Source organism: Ctenopharyngodon idella, chromosome 1, assembly GCF_019924925.1.
Source record: "Ctenopharyngodon idella isolate HZGC_01 chromosome 1, HZGC01, whole genome shotgun sequence".
In the NCBI taxonomy this organism is placed as follows: Eukaryota; Metazoa; Chordata; class Actinopteri; order Cypriniformes; family Xenocyprididae; genus Ctenopharyngodon; species Ctenopharyngodon idella.
Window position 1 is genome coordinate 43,062,783 of NC_067220.1, and position 16,902 is coordinate 43,079,684.

Genomic DNA, 16,902 nt, shown 5'->3' on the forward strand with positions numbered 1-16,902 from the left:
CTCAGCTGGTAATGTAGTCTGATATTTCCTCTTTTCCCCTAAATTAAGTTTAGTATTTTCCCAGTCTCTCTGTTCAGCTCTTAACATGCTTTTCTTTGATGACTCCATCTTCCGTTTCTGAGTTAATTTTGAGATCCAATTGATCATCCTGTTGACTTGACCCTGCTCCTACTTCTCTCCTGAAACTTTGCCATTCTGTCATCTCTGCAACATCTCTGCTCTTGCCTCTGCCACTTGAAGGGGACATATTATGCCCCTTTTTTCAAAATGTAATATGTCTCATGTGTCCCTAGAATGTGTCTGTGAAGTTTCAGCTCAAATTACCCTACAGATCATTTATTATACCATGTTGTATAAGGTGCAATATAAATAAAACATTATTATTATTATTATTATTATTATTACAACCCGAATTCTGGAAACGTTGAGACGTTTTTTTTTTTTTTGTTTTTTTTTTAAATTTGAATAAAATGAAAACTAAAAGACTTTCAAATCACATGAGCCAACATTTTATTCACAATAGAACACAGATAACACAACAAATGCAACAAATGTTTAAACAGAGGAATTTTACACTTTTATCCACTAAATGAGCTAATTTCAAATTTGATGCCTGCTACAGGTCTCAAAAAAGTTGGCACGGGGGCAACAAATGGCTGAAAAGCAAGAAATTTTGAATAGATTCAGCTAGGAGAGAACATCTGGCAACTAATTAAGTTAATTGATATCAGGTCTGTAACATGATTAGCTATAAAATGGATGTCTTAGAGAGGCAGAGTCTCTCAGAAGTAAAGATGGGCAGAAGCTCTCCAATCTGTAAAAGAGTGCGTAAAAAGATTGTGGAATACTTTAAAAACAATGTTTCTCAACGTCAAATTACAAAGGCTTTGCAAATCTCATCATCTACAGTGCATAACATCATCAAAAGATTCAGAGAAACTGGAGAAATCTCTGTGCATAAGGGACAAGGCCGAAGAACTTTATTGGATGCCCGTGGTCTTCGGGCCCTCAGACGACACTGCATCACTCATCGGCATGATTGTGTCAATGACATTACTAAATGGGCCCTGGAATACTTCCAGAAACCACTGTCGGTAAACACAATCCGCCGTGCCATCTGCAGATGCCAACTAAAGCTCTATCATTCAAAAAGGAAGCCATATGTGAACATGGTCCAGAAGTGCCGTCGTGTCCTGTGGGCCAAGGCTCATTTAAAATGGACTGTTTCAAAGTGGAAAAGTGTTGCATTGTCAGATGAGTCCAAATTTGACATTCTTGTTGGAAATCACGGATACCATGTCCTCGGGCTAAAGAGGACGGAGACCTTCCAGCGTGTTATCAGCATTCAGTTAAAAAGCCAGCATCTCTGATGGTATGGGGGTTCATAAGTGCATACGCTATGGGCAGCTTGCATGTTTTGGAAGGCACTATGAATGCTGAAAGGTATATAAAGGTTTTAGAGCCACATATGCTCCCCTCCAGATGACGTCTATTTCAGGGAAGGCCTTGTGTATTTCAGCAAGACAATGCAAAACCACATACTGCAGCTATTACAACAGCATGGCTTTGTCGTAGAAGAGTACAGGTGCTGAACTGGCCTGCCTGCAGTCCAGATCTTTCACCTATAAAGAACATTTGGCGCATCATTAAATGAAAGATGACAAATAAAAACAAAAAGACAAATCTTCAGCAGCTGGAAACCTATATCAGGCAAGAATGGGACCAAATTCCAACACTAAAACTCTCTAGATACTCATAACCTTGATGCCCAGACGTCTTCAAACTGTTTTGAAAAGGAGATGCTACACCATGGTAAACATGCCCCCGTTCCAACTATTTTGAGACTTGTAGCAGGCATCAAATTTGATATGAGCTAATTTTGCGCATAAAATTGTAAAAATTCTCAGTTCAAAAATTCATTGTTATGTTATCTATGTTCTATTGTAGTGAGTGTGTTTGTGTCTCTATAAAGATGAGCAGAGGTGGAAAAAGAGTGTCTACAGGAACTCTTTTATTGTGTTTGTTGATTCATTGGTATTCATCAGTCATTATTTTTTCAGATGTTACTAACATCAGCAGCACCAATACAACAGTCATACCAGAGACAACCTCAGCTGGTAATGTAGTCTGATGTTTCCTCTGTTCACTCTTGCTGATATAATGGCAGTGAATGGTGACCACCTCCAAGCTTGAAATACTGATGTAAAAATATCATAAAATAACCCCATGCAATTTTTTACGTATATCCCAAGTGTTCTGAAGGTGTACGGTAGGGTTTGGTGAACAAACCAAAATGTGATTTATTTAGAAAATCTTGACCTCTGTTGTTGCTCCCCTGAGCCTGTTAAAGAGAGTACATGGGAGCAACAGGACCGTGATGTAGTTTTACCTCCAGGTTGTCAGATGTCTAAATTGCAAGAAAGTCAGAATTGTGAGATATTAAAGGGGGGGTATCACACACAGTTTCTGCCAATCTCATGTTAATATAAACAATATCTTACTAACTTTGTTTTATTGTGATTTTAATAAAGATCCAACACAGTTTCAATCAGAAAATCTGAATGGGATTTAAAACAGATTGTACACTAAGCACTTTAAACTACTGTGAGGTTTACTCACAAACATACATCAAGAATCAGCCTATGAATCTCAACAATGGTGACGTGCTTAATGCCGCAATGCATTCTGGGGGCCATGGATGAGTTTGTGGCATTGTGAATGCATTGTGGCTTGAAGCATGTCACCGTTGTTGAGATTCATACACTGATTCTAGATGTCTGTGCGTGAGTAAACTTTGCAGGAGACTAAAGTGTTAAGTGTACAATGTGTTTTAAATCTCATTCAGCTTTTCTGATTAAATCTGTTTTATTGTTGTATTTTTATAAGAGATCCAACACAAACTTAATAACATTTTGCTCATATAGAGCTCTGTCATTAGATCAGTGAATTAAGTCACTACATGATGATTATATGCTTATCGTCAAACAGCTGACAGCAGCTGATCACATTATCTCTTGCCTTTAATGCCATAACTAACAACTACAGCAACCAGAGAAGACCTAACACTAAAAAAAAAAAAGTAAAACTTCACAACTAAAGCAAACACTGACCTCGATAATGGTGACATCAAACCAAACTATTATTTTCAACAAATCATCGACATCTAAACCTCAGTTAATTCTCAATATCAACTTTTGTAGATGTATGTCAGGAATAAAGTCAGTCTTGTTAGTAATAAGTGAAGCTGGTAATGCTGATTGTGGAGTTGGTTAATCAGATCTTAACGAGACTAATTAACAAGAAACACCTGAACTGATGAGACTAATTAATCTGTAACCAAGGAGACAAACAGGCAGGCACACAAGGAAAACTGAAACAATTAACAAACTAGAAAACTGACTAAGTAACTGAAGACAGAAAAACATGAAAACTGATGAAAAACAAACTCTAAACGTGACATCCATAATCAGTGCCTTAATAAAGAACTCAGTAGTTCATCATCTGAGTCTGATTTTACATCTGTTATTGTTTATTGTTTCTTTAGAGCTGATCACTTCCACAACATCTATGAGTTTTACGTCTACAGGTGAGGATGATGTAAGACTGGACTGTGATATTGAATTATAACCCTCCATAATTAATGTATTTATGAAGAACAAAGTACTTCATCTAAATCTGACTTGGCATCTCTTTCTGTCTTGTAAATGTTACAGATCATTTACTGACAGACACTTCCACAACATCTATCAGTCCCACTACCGAGGGTGAGCATGTTTCTGGACTGAATGTGGATTTCAAAAGAAGCTACTTCTAATACTTATCTTCATGCAGAACACAATAATCCATAATCTGAGTCTAATTTATCATCTGTTTCCATCTGTTATTGTTTCAGATCCTTCACAGCTGGTCACTTCCACAACATCTACCAGTTCTACATCTACAGGTGAGAATACATCTAGACTGAAAGTGGTTCTCTAAAAGAAACCACTCAAAATGATTTTTTTTATGATGATTTTCTTGGATTGTGAAACTGAAACGTGCTGCTCCATAATTAGTGTCTGTGTTAAGAACAGAGTAATTCAGCATCTGAGTCTGATTTATCACCTGTTTCCATCTGTTATCATTTCAGTTTCTTTAGAGCCAATCACTTCCACAACTTCTACCAGTTCTACATCTACAGGTGAGGATGAGGTTGGACTGCCCTGTAAAATTGAAACACAACCATAATCAGTGCCTTAATAAAGAAGTCAGTAGTTCATCATCTGAGTCTGATTTTACATCTGTTATTGTTTATTGTTTCTTTAGAGCCGATCACTTCCACAACATCTACTAGTTCTACTTCTACAGGTGAATATGTTGCTGAACTGTAATGTGGCTTTCAAAAAGAAGCTCCTTCTAATAACTGTCTCCAGGAAGAACACGGTAATTCATTACCTGAGTCTAATTTATCATCTGTTTCCATCTGTTATTGTCTCAGATCCTTCACAGCTGGTCACTTCCACAACATCTACCAGTTCTACATCTACAGGTGAGAATACATCTAGACTGAAAGTGGTTCTCTAAAAGAAACCACTCAAAATGATTTTTTTTATGATGATTTTCTTGGATTGTGAAACTGAAACGTGCTGCTCCATAATTAGTGTCTGTGTTAAGAACAGAGTAATTCAGCATCTGAGTCTGATTTATCACCTGTTTCCATCTGTTATCATTTCAGTTTCTTTAGAGCCAATCACTTCCACAACTTCTACCAGTTCTACATCTACAGGTGAGGATGAGGTTGGACTGCCCTGTAAAATTGAAACACAACCATAATCAGTGCCTTAATAAAGAAGTCAGTAGTTCATCATCTGAGTCTGATTTTACATCTGTTATTGTTTATTGTTTCTTTAGAGCCGATCACTTCCACAACATCTACTAGTTCTACTTCTACAGGTGAATATGTTGCTGAACTGTAATGTGGCTTTCAAAAAGAAGCTCCTTCTAATAACTGTCTCCAGGAAGAACACGGTAATTCATTACCTGAGTCTAATTTATCATCTGTTTCCATCTGTTATTGTCTCAGATCCTTTACAGCCTGTCTCTTCTACAACACCTACTAGTTCTACATCTACAGGTCAGTGTTTTGCTGGACTGGATTCTAAAACTGAAACACAAACCTCCATTATTATTGTCTTCATGAAGAACATAGTAATTCAGAACCTGAGTCTGATTTGTCATCTGTTCACATCTGTTATTGTTCCAGTTTCTTTACAGCCAATCACTTCCACAACATCTACGAGTTATACGACTACAGGTGAGGATGATGTTAGACTGGACTGCGATATTGAATTATAACCCTCCATAATTAATGTATTTATAAAGAACAAAGTACTTAATCTAAATCTGACTTGGTATCTCTTTCTGTCTTGTAAATGTTACAGATCATTTACAAACAGACACTTCCACAACATCTATCAGTCCCACTACCGAGGGTGAGTGTGTTTCTGGACTGAATGTTCATTTCAAAAGAAGCTACTTCTAATAATTATCTTCATGCAGAACACAATAATCCATTATCTGAGTCTGATTTATCATCTGTTTCCATCTGTTATTGTTTCAGATCCTTCACAGCTGGTCACTTCCACAACATCTACCAGTTCTACATCTACAGGTGAGAATACATCTAGACTGAAAGTGGCCCTCTAAAACAAACCCCTCAAAATGATGTTCTTTTTTCTTTTCTTTTCTTTTTTTTTTTTATGATGATTTTCTTGGATTGTGAAACTGAAACGTGCTGCTCCATAATTAGTGTCTGTGTGAAGAACAGAGTAATTCAGCATCTGAGTCTGATTTATCACCTGTTTCCATCTGTTATCGTTTCAGTTTCTTTAGAGCCGATCACTTCCACAACTTCTACCAGTTCTACATCTACAGGTGAGGATGATGTTGGACTGCCCTGTAAAATTGAAACACAACCATAATCAGTGCCTTAATAAAGAACTCAGTAGTTCATTATCTGAGTCTGATTTTACATCTGTTATTGTTTATTGTTTCTTTAGAGCCGATCACTTCCACAACATCTACTAGTTCTACTTCTACAGGTGAGGATGATGTTAGACTGGACTGTTACTTTGAAATGTAACTGTTCATAATTAATGTCTTCATGAACACAGTGCTTCATCTAAATCTGACTTGGCATCTCTTTTCATCTTGTAAATTTTACAGGTCATTCACTGACAGTCACTTCCACAACATCTACCAGTCCCACTACCGAGGGTGAGCATGTTTTGAGGCTGAATGTGGCTTTCAAAAGATGCTCCTGCATAATAATTGTCTTCTTGAAAAATACAGTAAATCAGCATTTGAGTCTAATTTATCATCTGTTTCCATCTCTTATTGTTTCAGTTCCTTCACAGCCGGTCACTTCCACAACATCTTCCAGTTCTACATCTACAGGTAAGGATGATACTAGACTGAATTTGGCCTTTAAAAAGAAAATAATAATTATTTTATTTATGAAGAACAGTAATTCAGTATCTGAGTCTGATTTATCATTGGTTTCCATCTGTTATTGTTTCAGTTCCTTTACACATGGTCACTTCCACAATATCTAGCAGTCCCACTTCTACAGGTGAATATGTTGCTGAACTGTAATGTGGCTTTCAAAAAGAAGCTCCTTCTAATAACTGTCTTCAGGAAGAACACAGTAATTCATTACCTGAGTCTAATTTATCATCTGTTTCCATCTGTTATTGTCTCAGATCCTTTACAGCCTGTCTCTTCTACAACACCTACTAGTTCTACATCTACAGGTCAGTGTGTTGCTGGACTGGATTCTAATATTGAAACAAAATCCTCCATAATTATTGACTTCATGAAGAACACAGTACTTCATTTAAATCTTACTTGGCATCTCTTCCCGTCTTGTAAATGCTACAGATCATTTACTGACAGTCACTTCCACAACATCTACCAGTCCCACTACTGCAGGTGAGCATGTTTCTGGACTGAATGTGGCCTTTTAAAAGAAACCTCTTAAAATGATATTCATCTTTTTTGATGATTTTCTTGGATCATAAAACTGAAATGCTATGCTCCATAATTAGTAGCTGCATGAAGAACACAGTAATTCAGCATCTGAGTCTTATTTATCATCTGTTTTCATCTGTTATTAGGGCCCGAGCACCGATGGTGTGAGGACCCTATTGTAATTGTTCAGTCAATTATTCTTCTTCTCTGAAATTAATCGCATTTTTGAGGGCCTAAACATGCTCGGAAACTCACAAAACTTTGCACACACATCAGAAGTGGTGAAAATGGATTTCAGAATTAGGTGTGGCAAAATGGCTCGATAGCTCCTGAAACTTTGCCATTCTGTCATCTCTGCAACATCTCTGCTCTTGCCTCTGCCACTTAAAGGGGACATATTATGCTCCTTTTTACAAAATGTAATATGTCTCAGGTGTCCCTAGAATGTGTCTATGAAGTTTCAGCTCAAATTACCCTACAGATCATTTATTATACCATGTTGTAAAAGGTGCTATATAAATAAAACATTATTATTATTATTATTATTATTATTATTATTACAACCCGAATTCTGGAAACGTTGGAACGTTTTTTTTTTTTATTATTTTTTTTAAATTTGAATAAAATGAAAACTAAAAGACTTTCAAATCACATGAGCCAACATTTTATTCACAATAGAACACAGATAACACAACAAATGTTTAAACAGAGGAATTTTACACTTTTATCCACTAAATGAGCTCATTTCAAATTTGATGCCTGCTACAGGTCTCAAAAAAGTTGGCATGGGAGCAACAAATGGCTGAAAAGCAAGAAATTTTGAATAGATTCAGCTAGGAGAGAACATCTGGCAACTAATTAAGTTAATTGATATCAGGTCTGTAACATGATTAGCTATAAAAGGGATGTCTTAGAGAGGCAGAGTCTCTCAGAAGTAAAGATGGGCAGAAGCTCTCCAATCTGTAAAAGAGTGCGTAAAAAGATTGTGGAATACTTTAAAAACAATGTTCCTCAATGCCAAATTGCAAAGGCTTTGCAAATCTCATCATCTACAGTGCATAACATCATCAAAAGATTCAGAGAAACTGGAGAAATCTCTGTGCATAAGGGACAAGGCCGAAGAACTTTATTGGATGCCCGTGGTCTTCGGGCCCTCAGACGACACCGTATCACTCATCGGCATAATTGTGTCAATGGCATTACTAAATGGGCCCTGGAATACTTCCAGAAACCACTGTTGGTAAACACAATCCGCCGTGCCATCTGCAGATGCCAACTAAAGCTCTATCATGCAAAAAGGAAGCCATATGTGAACATGGTCCAGAAGTGCCGTCGTGTCCTGTGGGCCAAGGCTCATTTAAAATGGACTGTTTCAAAGTGGAAAAGTGTTGCATTGTCAGATGAGTCCAAATTTGACATTCTTGTTGGAAATCACGGATGCCATGTCCTCCGGGCTAAAGAGGACGGAGACCTTCCAGCGTGTTATCAGCGTTCAGTTAAAAAGCCAGCATCTCTGATGGTATGGGGGTTCATAAGTGCATACGCTATGGGCAGCTTTCATGTTTTGGAAGGCACTATGAATGCTGAAAGTTGTATATAAAGGTTTTAGAGCAACATATGCTCCCCTCCAGATGACGTCTATTTCAGGGAAGGCTTTGTGTATTTCAGCAAGACAATGCAAAACCACATACTGCAGCTATTACAACAGCATGGCTTTGTCGTAGAAGAGTACAGGTGCTGAACTGGCCTGCCTGCAGTCCAGATCTTTCACCTATAAAGAACATTTGGCGCATCATTAAACGAAATACGACAAATAAAAACAAAAAGACAAATCTTCAGCAGCTGGAAACCTATATCAGGCAAGAATGGGACCAAATTCCAACACTAAAACTCTAGAAACTCATAACCTTGATGCCCAGACGTCTTCAAACTGTTTTGAAAAGAAGAGGAGATGCTACACCATGGTAAACATGCCCCCGTTCCAACTATTTTGAGACTTGTAGCAGGCATCAAATTTGATATTAGCTAATTTTGTGCATAAAATTGTAAAAATTCTCAGTTTAAACATTTGTTATGTTATCTATGTTCTATTGTGAATAAAATATTGGCTCATGTGATTTGAAAGTCTTTTAGTTTTCATTTTATTCAAATTTAAAAAATGTCCCAACATTTCCGGAATTCGAGTTGTATTATTATTATTATTATTATGTTGGATTGTGTTTTAGCTGAATGTTTGTGGATCTGTAGAATTGAACAGGTGTGTGAGTGTGTTTGTGTCTCTATAAAGATGAGCAGAGGTGGAAAAAGAGTATCTACAGGAACTCTTTTATTGTGTTTGTTGATTCATTGGTATTCATCAGTCATTATTTTTTCAGATGTTACTAACATCAGCAGCACCGATACAACAGTCATACCAGAGACAACCTCAGCTGGTAATGTAGTTTGATCACTCTTGCTGATATAATGGCAGTGAATGGTGACCACCTCCAAGCTTTAAATACTGATGTAAAAATATCATAAAATAACCCCATGCAATTTTTTACGTATATTCCAAGTGTTCTGAAGGTGTACGGCAGGGTTTGGTGAACAAACCGAAATGTGATTTATTTAGAAAATCTTGACCTCTGTTGTTGCTCCCCTGAGCCTGTTAAAGAGAGTACATGGGAGCAACAGGACCATGATGTAGTTTCAGCTCCAGGTTGTCAGATGTCTAAATTGCAAGAAAGTCAGAATTGTGAGATATTAAAGGGGGGGTATCACACACAGTTTCTGCCAACTATTATTTTCAACAAATCATCAACATCTAAACCTCTGTTAATTCTCAATATCAACTTTTGTAGATGTATGTCAGGAATAAAATCAGTCTGGTTAGTAATAAGTGAAGCTGGTAATGCTGTTTGTGGAGTTGGTTAATCAGATCTTAACGAGACTAATTAACAAGAAACACCTGAACTGATGAGACTAATTAATCTGTAACCAAGGAGACAAACAGGCAGGCACACAAGGAAAACTGAAACAATTAACAAACTAGAAAACTGACTAAGTAACTGAAGACAGAAAAACATGAAAACTGATGAAAAACAAACTCTAAACGTGACATCCATAATCAGTGCCTTAATAAAGAACTCAATAGTTCATCATCTGAGTCTGATTTTACATCTGTTATTGTTTATTGTTTCTTTAGAGCCAGTCACTTCCACAACATCTACTAGTTCTACTTCTACAGGTGAGGATAATGCTGGACTGGACTGCAATATTGAAACATGACCCTCTATAATCAATGTCATTGTGAGGAACACAGTAATTCAGGATCTGAGTCTGATTTAACATCCTTTTCTATATCGCATTGTTTCAGTTCCTTTACACATGGTCACTTCCACAATATCTACCAGTCCCACTTCTACAGGTGAATATGTTGCTGAACTGTAATGTGGCTTTCAAAAAGAAGCTCCTTCTAATAACTGTCTTCAGGAAGAACACAGTAATTAATTATCTGAGTCTAATTTATCATCTGTTTCCATCTGTTATTGTCTCAGATCCTTTACAGCCTGTCTCTTCTACAACACCTACTAGTTCTACATCTACAGGTCAGTGTGTTGCTGGACTGGATTCTAAAACTGAAACACAAACCTCCATAATTATTGTCTTCATGAAGAACATAGTAATTCAGAACCTGAGTCTGATTTGTCATCTGTTCACATCTGTTATTGTTCCAGTTTCTTTACAGCCAATCACTTCCACAACATCTACGAGTTATACGACTACAGGTGAGGATGATGTTAGACTGAACTGTGATATTGAATTATAACCCTCCATAATTAATGTATTTATGAAGAACAAAGTACTTCATCTAAATCTGACTTGGCATCTCTTTCTGTCTTGTAAATGTTACAGATCATTTACAGACAGACACTTCCACAACATCTATCAGTCCCACTACCGAGGGTGAGTGTGTTTCTGGACTGAATGTGGATTTCAAAAGAAGCTACTTCTAATAATTATCTTCATGCAGAACACAATAATCCATTATCTGAGTCTAATTTATCATCTGTTTCCATCTGTTATTGTTTCAGATCCTTTACAGCTGGTCACTTCCACAGCATCTACCAGTTCTACATCTACAGGTGAGAATACATCTAGACTGAAAGTGGCCCTCTAAAAGAAACCCCTCAAAATGATGTTCTTTTTTTTTTTTTTTTGATTTTCTTGGATTGTGAAACTGAAACGTGCTGCTCCATAATTAGTGTCTATGTGAAGAACAGAGTAATTCAGCATCTGAGTCTGATTTATCACCTGTTTCCATCTGTTATCGTTTCAGTTTCTTTAGAGCCGATCACTTCCACAACTTCTACCAGTTCTACATCTACAGGTGAGGATGATGTTGGACTGCCCTGTAAAATTGAAACACAACCATAATCAGTGCTTTAATAAAGAACTCAGTAGTTCATCATCTGAGTCTGATTTTACATCTGTTATTGTTTATTGTTTCTTTAGAGCCGATCACTTCCACAACATCTACGAGTTTTACGTCTACAGGTGAGGATGATGTTAGACTGGACTGCAATATTGAATTATAACCCTCCATAATTAATGTATTTATGAAGAACAAAGTACTTAATCTAAATCTGACTTGGCATCTCTTTCTGTCTTGTAAATGTTACAGATCATTTACAAACAGACACTTCCACAACATCTACCAGTCCCACTACCGAGGGTGAGCATGTTTTGAGGCTGAATGTGGCTTTCAAAAGATGCTCCTGCATAATAATTGTCTTCTTGAAAAATACAGTAATTCAGCATTTGAGTCTAATTTATCATCTGTTTCCATCTCTTATTGTTTCAGTTCCTTCACAGCCGGTGACTTCCACAACATCTTCCAGTTCTACATCTACAGGTAAGGATGATACTAGACTGAATTTGGCCTTTAAAAAGAAAATAATAATTAATTTATTTATGAAGAACAGTAATTCAGTATCTGAGTCTGATTTATCATCGGTTTCCATCTGTTATTGTTTCAGTTCCTTTACACATGGTCACTTCCACAATATCTAGCAGTCCCACTTCTACAGGTGAATATGTTGCTGAACTGTATTGTGGCTTTCAAAAAGAAGCTCCTTCTAATAACTGTCTTCAGGAAGAACACAGTAATTCATTACCTGAGTCTAATTTATCATCTGTTTCCATCTGTTATTGTCTCAGATCCTTTACAGCCTGTCTCTTCTACAACACCTACTAGTTCTACATCTACAGGTCAGTGTGTTGCTGGACTGGATTCTAATATTGAAACAAAATCCTCCATAATTATTGACTTCATGAAGAACACAGTACTTCATTTAAATCTTACTTGGCATCTCTTCCCGTCTTGTAAATGCTACAGATCATTTACTGACAGTCACTTCCACAACATCTACCAGTCCCACTACTGCAGGTGAGCATGTTTCTGGACTGAATGTGGCTTTCAAAAGAAGCTCCTTCTAATAATTGTCTTCATTAAGAACACAGTAATTCAGCATCCAAGTCTAATTTATCATCTGTTTCCATCGGTTTTTGTTTCAGTTCCTTCACAACTGGTCACTTCCACAACATCTACCAGTTCTACATCTACAGGTAAGAATATATCTAGACTGAATGTGGCCTTTTAAAAGAAACCCCTCAAAATGATATTCATCTTTTTTGATGATTTTCTTGGATCATGAAACTGAAATGCTATGCTCCATAATTAGTAGCTGCATGAAGAACACAGTAATTCAGCATCTGAGTCTTATTTATCATCTGTTTTCATCTGTTATTAGGGCCCGAGCACCAATGGTGTGAGGACCCTATTGTAATTGTTCAGTCAATTATTCTTCTTCTCTGAAATGAATCGCATTTTTGAGGGCCTAAACATGCTCGGAAACTCATGAAACTTTGCACACGCATCAGAAGTGGTGAAAATGGGTTTAAGAATTAGGTGTGGCAAAATGGCTTGATAGCGCCACCTACAAAATTTCAATTAAGCGCCCTTCACTCTACGTTTCACATACACGTATGAAATTCGGTACACGCATGTAACAGCTCAATACCTATAAAAAAGTCCCTGGGTGCAAAATCTGAAAACCCAACAGAAAGTGAGATATTTTGAATTTTCTCTGCAAAATTTTTACAGTTTTTGCCATTTCCAGAAGTTGTACTTTAACGAACTCCTCCTAGAGCTTTAATCAGATCAACATCATGTTTGGTCAGTCTAATCTAAAGGTCTTTGTGATGTTAAATTGTGAAGATCTAGAGTTTTCGCTGAAGGTCGTGTCCGTGGCGGCTTGACAAAATTTGATGTTTCGCCACGAGACAGGAAGTCGTTGTAACTCGGGTATAAAATGTCCGATCTGCCCTAAACTTCACGTTTTATTAGAGTCCTGACCTGAAGACATCTACATGGCAATATTCAGTTACAGTCATAGTGGCACCTGTGGGCAACAGGAAATGACATGTTTTACACTGTGATTAACTCCTCGTAGAGATTTAACCAGATCCACATCATATTTGATCAGTCTAATCTTAAGACCTTAGTGATGTCAAATTGCAAAGATCTTGAGTTTTTGCTGAAGGGCGTGTCCGTGGCGGCATGATTAAAATCTGATGTTTCACCGTGAAAGAGGAAGCTGTTGTAACTCATACAATGTCCGATCTGCCCCAAACTTCACATGTGTGATAAGAGTCCTGGCCTGAAAACATCTACATGCCAATATTCAGTTAGTCATAGTGCCACCTGCTGGCAACAGGAAATGACATGCTTTGCACTGTAATTCACTCCCAGAAACACATTTAAATATGCCATGAAGTACCAAACATGCTACAAACACATTAAATCATGCAACACTTGGCTAAGCGCTAAAGTATGTGATTAATGCCACGAAACAGGAAGTTGTTGTAACTCAGGCATACAATGTCCAATCTGCCCCAAACTTCCCATGTTTGATAATAGTCCTGGCCTAAAGACATCTACATGGCAATATTCAGTAATAGTCAAAGTGCCACCTGTTGGCAGCAGGAAGTGCGGCACGTCGAATTGACTTTGCCATATTTCTTCTGTATTTACTCGCTTACAAGCATGTCACCCACTGTTCACTGTTTTCTTAAGGCCACCGGGTGGCGATGAGCCCAAGTGTGAGGGCCCTTTCATCGCTGCTTGCAGCTTTAATTGTTTATTGTTTCTTTAGAGCCAGTCACTTCCGCAACATCTACCAGTTCTACATCTACAGGTGAGGATGATGCTGGACTGCACTGTGAAATTGAAACGTGACCCTCCATTATCAGTGCCTCAAAGAACTCAGTAGTTCATCATCTGAGTCTGATTTTACATGTTATTGTTTCAGTTTCTTTAGAGTCGATCATTTCCGCTACATTTACCAGTTTTACTTCTACAGGTGAGGATGATTCTGGACTGAATGTTGCCTTTTAAAATAAACCCCTCATAATGATTTTCTTCATGAAGTACACAATAATTCAGCATCTAAGTCTGATTTAGATGTTGTGACAGAGATTCCATCTGTTGTTGTTTTAGTTTCTTTACAACCGGTCACTTCCACAACATCTACCAGTTCTACTTCTACAGGTGAGGATGGTGCTAGACTGGACTGCAAATTGAAATGCAACCCTCCATAATTAGTGTATTAATAAAAAACACAGTACTTCATTTAAATCTTGGCATCTCTTTCCTTCTTGTAAATGCTACAGATCATTTACTGACAGTCACTTCCACAGCAACTATCAGTCCCTCTACTGAGGGTGAGCATGTTTCTGGACTGAATGTGGCTTTCAATACATGTTCCTCCATAATAACTGACTTCTTGAAAAACACAGTAATTTAGCATCTAGGTCTGATTTAACACCTGTTTCCATATGTTGTTGTTTCAGTTTCTTTACAACCAGTCAATTCCACAACATCTACTAGTTCTACTTCTACAGGTGATCCTCCTACTACTATTATTATTATTATTATTATTATTATTATTTTATTTTATTTTATTTATTTATTTTTTATGAAGAACAATGTACTTCTTCTAAATCTGACTTGATCTCTTTCTATCTTGTAAATGGTAAAGGTCATTTACTGACAGTCACTTCCACACCATCTACCATTCCCACTACTGCAGGTGAGCATGTTTCTTGAATGAATGTGGCTTTCAAAAGTAGCTACTTCTAATAATTGTTTTCATGAGGAACACAGTAATTCAGCATCTGAATCTGATTTATCATCTGTTTCCATCCGTTATTGTTTCAGTTCCTTTACAGCCGGTCACTTCCACAACATCTACCAGTTTTACTTCTACAGGTACATCTAGACTGAACTCATTGGTCATTTAAAAGAAACCCACCAAAATGGTTTTCTTCATGAAGAATGCAGTAGTTCATCATCTGAGTCTGATTTTACATCAATTTCCATCTGTTACGTTTTCAGTTTCATTACAGCCAGTCACTTCCACAACAACTATTAGTTCCACTTCTACAGGTGAGGATGATGCTGAACTGAATGTAGCCTTCAAAAGAACCCCCTCATAATGATTTTCTTCACGAAGAACAGAGTAATTCAGTATCTGAGTCTGATGCATCATCTGTCTCCATCTATTTTTGTTTCAGTTCCTTTACACATGGTCACTTCCACAACATCTACCAGTCCCTCTACTACAGGTGAATGTGTTGGAATGTGTCTTTCAATAGAAGCTCCTCCTAATAATTTTTCACGAAGGACACATTATTCAGTATCTGAGTCTAATTTATCATCTATTTCCATCTGCTTTTGTTTCAGTTCCTTTACCACCGGTCACTTCCACAACATCTACCAGTCCTACATCTACAGGTGAGAATACATCTAGACTGTGGCCTTTAAGATGATATTCTTCATCTTTTTTGATGATTTTCTTGGATTGTAATATTGAAACAAGACCCTCCATAGTCACCGTCTTAATAAAGAACACAGAAGTTCATCATCTGAGTCTGATTTTACTGTTCTTTTTTTAAGTTCCTTTACAGCCGATAACTTCCACAACATCTACCAGTTCTACTTCTACAGGTGAGGATGATTCTAGACTGAATGAGGCCTTTTAAAAGAAACCCCTTATGATGCAAGTCTAATTTAAAACCTGTTTCCATCTGTTATTGTTTCAGTTTCTTTACAGCCAGTCACTTCTACAACATCTATGACTTCTACGGCTACTGGTATAATGATTTTCTTCATGAAGAACACAGCAGTTTATTAACTGAGTCTGTTTTCCATTTCATATTTCATTTCTGAGGTTTCCATCTGTTATTTTTTTTTCAGTTTATTTACAGCCTGTCACTTCCACAGCATCTATCAGTCTCACTACTACAGGTGAATGTGTTGTCGAACCGGAATGTGGCTCTCAGAAGAAGCTTCTCCTAATTGTCTTAATGAGGAACACAGTAGTTTATCATCTGAGTCTGATTTATCATCTGTTTCATTATTTCAGTTCCTTCACAGCCGGTCACTTCCACTACATCTACCAATTCTACATCTGCAGGTGAGTGATGCTTTACTTCCTTTCATCCAAATCTGTTTTGGTGACAATTTTTGTCTTGTTAATGTCACAGCTTATGTAGAAACAATCACGAACACGTAAGCATGTAATGCAACTGAGTTTGATTTGACATTTTTCATATCTTCATGTTACATGTAATATTACAGTCTCCTTACCTAAATGAATGAAGTGCGATTGTTTGCCATATGTTAATGTAACATTTTCGCTGTGGTCCTTTAAATATGACGTGTTAATGGGGGGCACAGTTAGGCAAATTATGTTAAATGCCAATGTTAAAAGTGTATAGTGTAATTTTGTTGTTCTAATTTGAAAATGTAAATGTAAGATCTTACCACTGGCCCAAAATTGGTTTGCAGAT

The 16,902-nt window shown here is 37.2% G+C and overlaps 4 long non-coding RNA genes across 4 annotated transcripts; all 4 read left to right on the forward strand.

The window, feature by feature from the left end:
- Window positions 1-3,543: 3,543 nt before the first annotated feature.
- On the forward strand, window positions 3,544-3,931 carry LOC127495023 (uncharacterized). Its single transcript, XR_007925047.1, has 3 exons — window positions 3,544-3,586; window positions 3,714-3,764; window positions 3,893-3,931. It is a non-coding gene; the product is annotated as an uncharacterized LOC127495023 (long non-coding RNA).
- Window positions 3,932-9,380: 5,449 nt separating this feature from the next.
- Window positions 9,381-10,593, forward strand: LOC127509542 (uncharacterized). The gene is made up of 4 exons (XR_007929267.1): window positions 9,381-9,440; window positions 10,193-10,234; window positions 10,364-10,414; window positions 10,545-10,593. It is a non-coding gene; the product is annotated as an uncharacterized LOC127509542 (long non-coding RNA).
- A 1,276-nt stretch (window positions 10,594-11,869) lies between these two features.
- LOC127510470 (uncharacterized) lies at window positions 11,870-12,615 on the forward strand. Its single transcript, XR_007929651.1, has 3 exons — window positions 11,870-11,902; window positions 12,027-12,077; window positions 12,565-12,615. It is a non-coding gene; the product is annotated as an uncharacterized LOC127510470 (long non-coding RNA).
- Window positions 12,616-15,106: 2,491 nt separating this feature from the next.
- On the forward strand, window positions 15,107-15,649 carry LOC127509305 (uncharacterized). The gene is made up of 4 exons (XR_007929196.1): window positions 15,107-15,140; window positions 15,269-15,319; window positions 15,446-15,496; window positions 15,625-15,649. It is a non-coding gene; the product is annotated as an uncharacterized LOC127509305 (long non-coding RNA).
- Window positions 15,650-16,902: the final 1,253 nt, after the last annotated feature.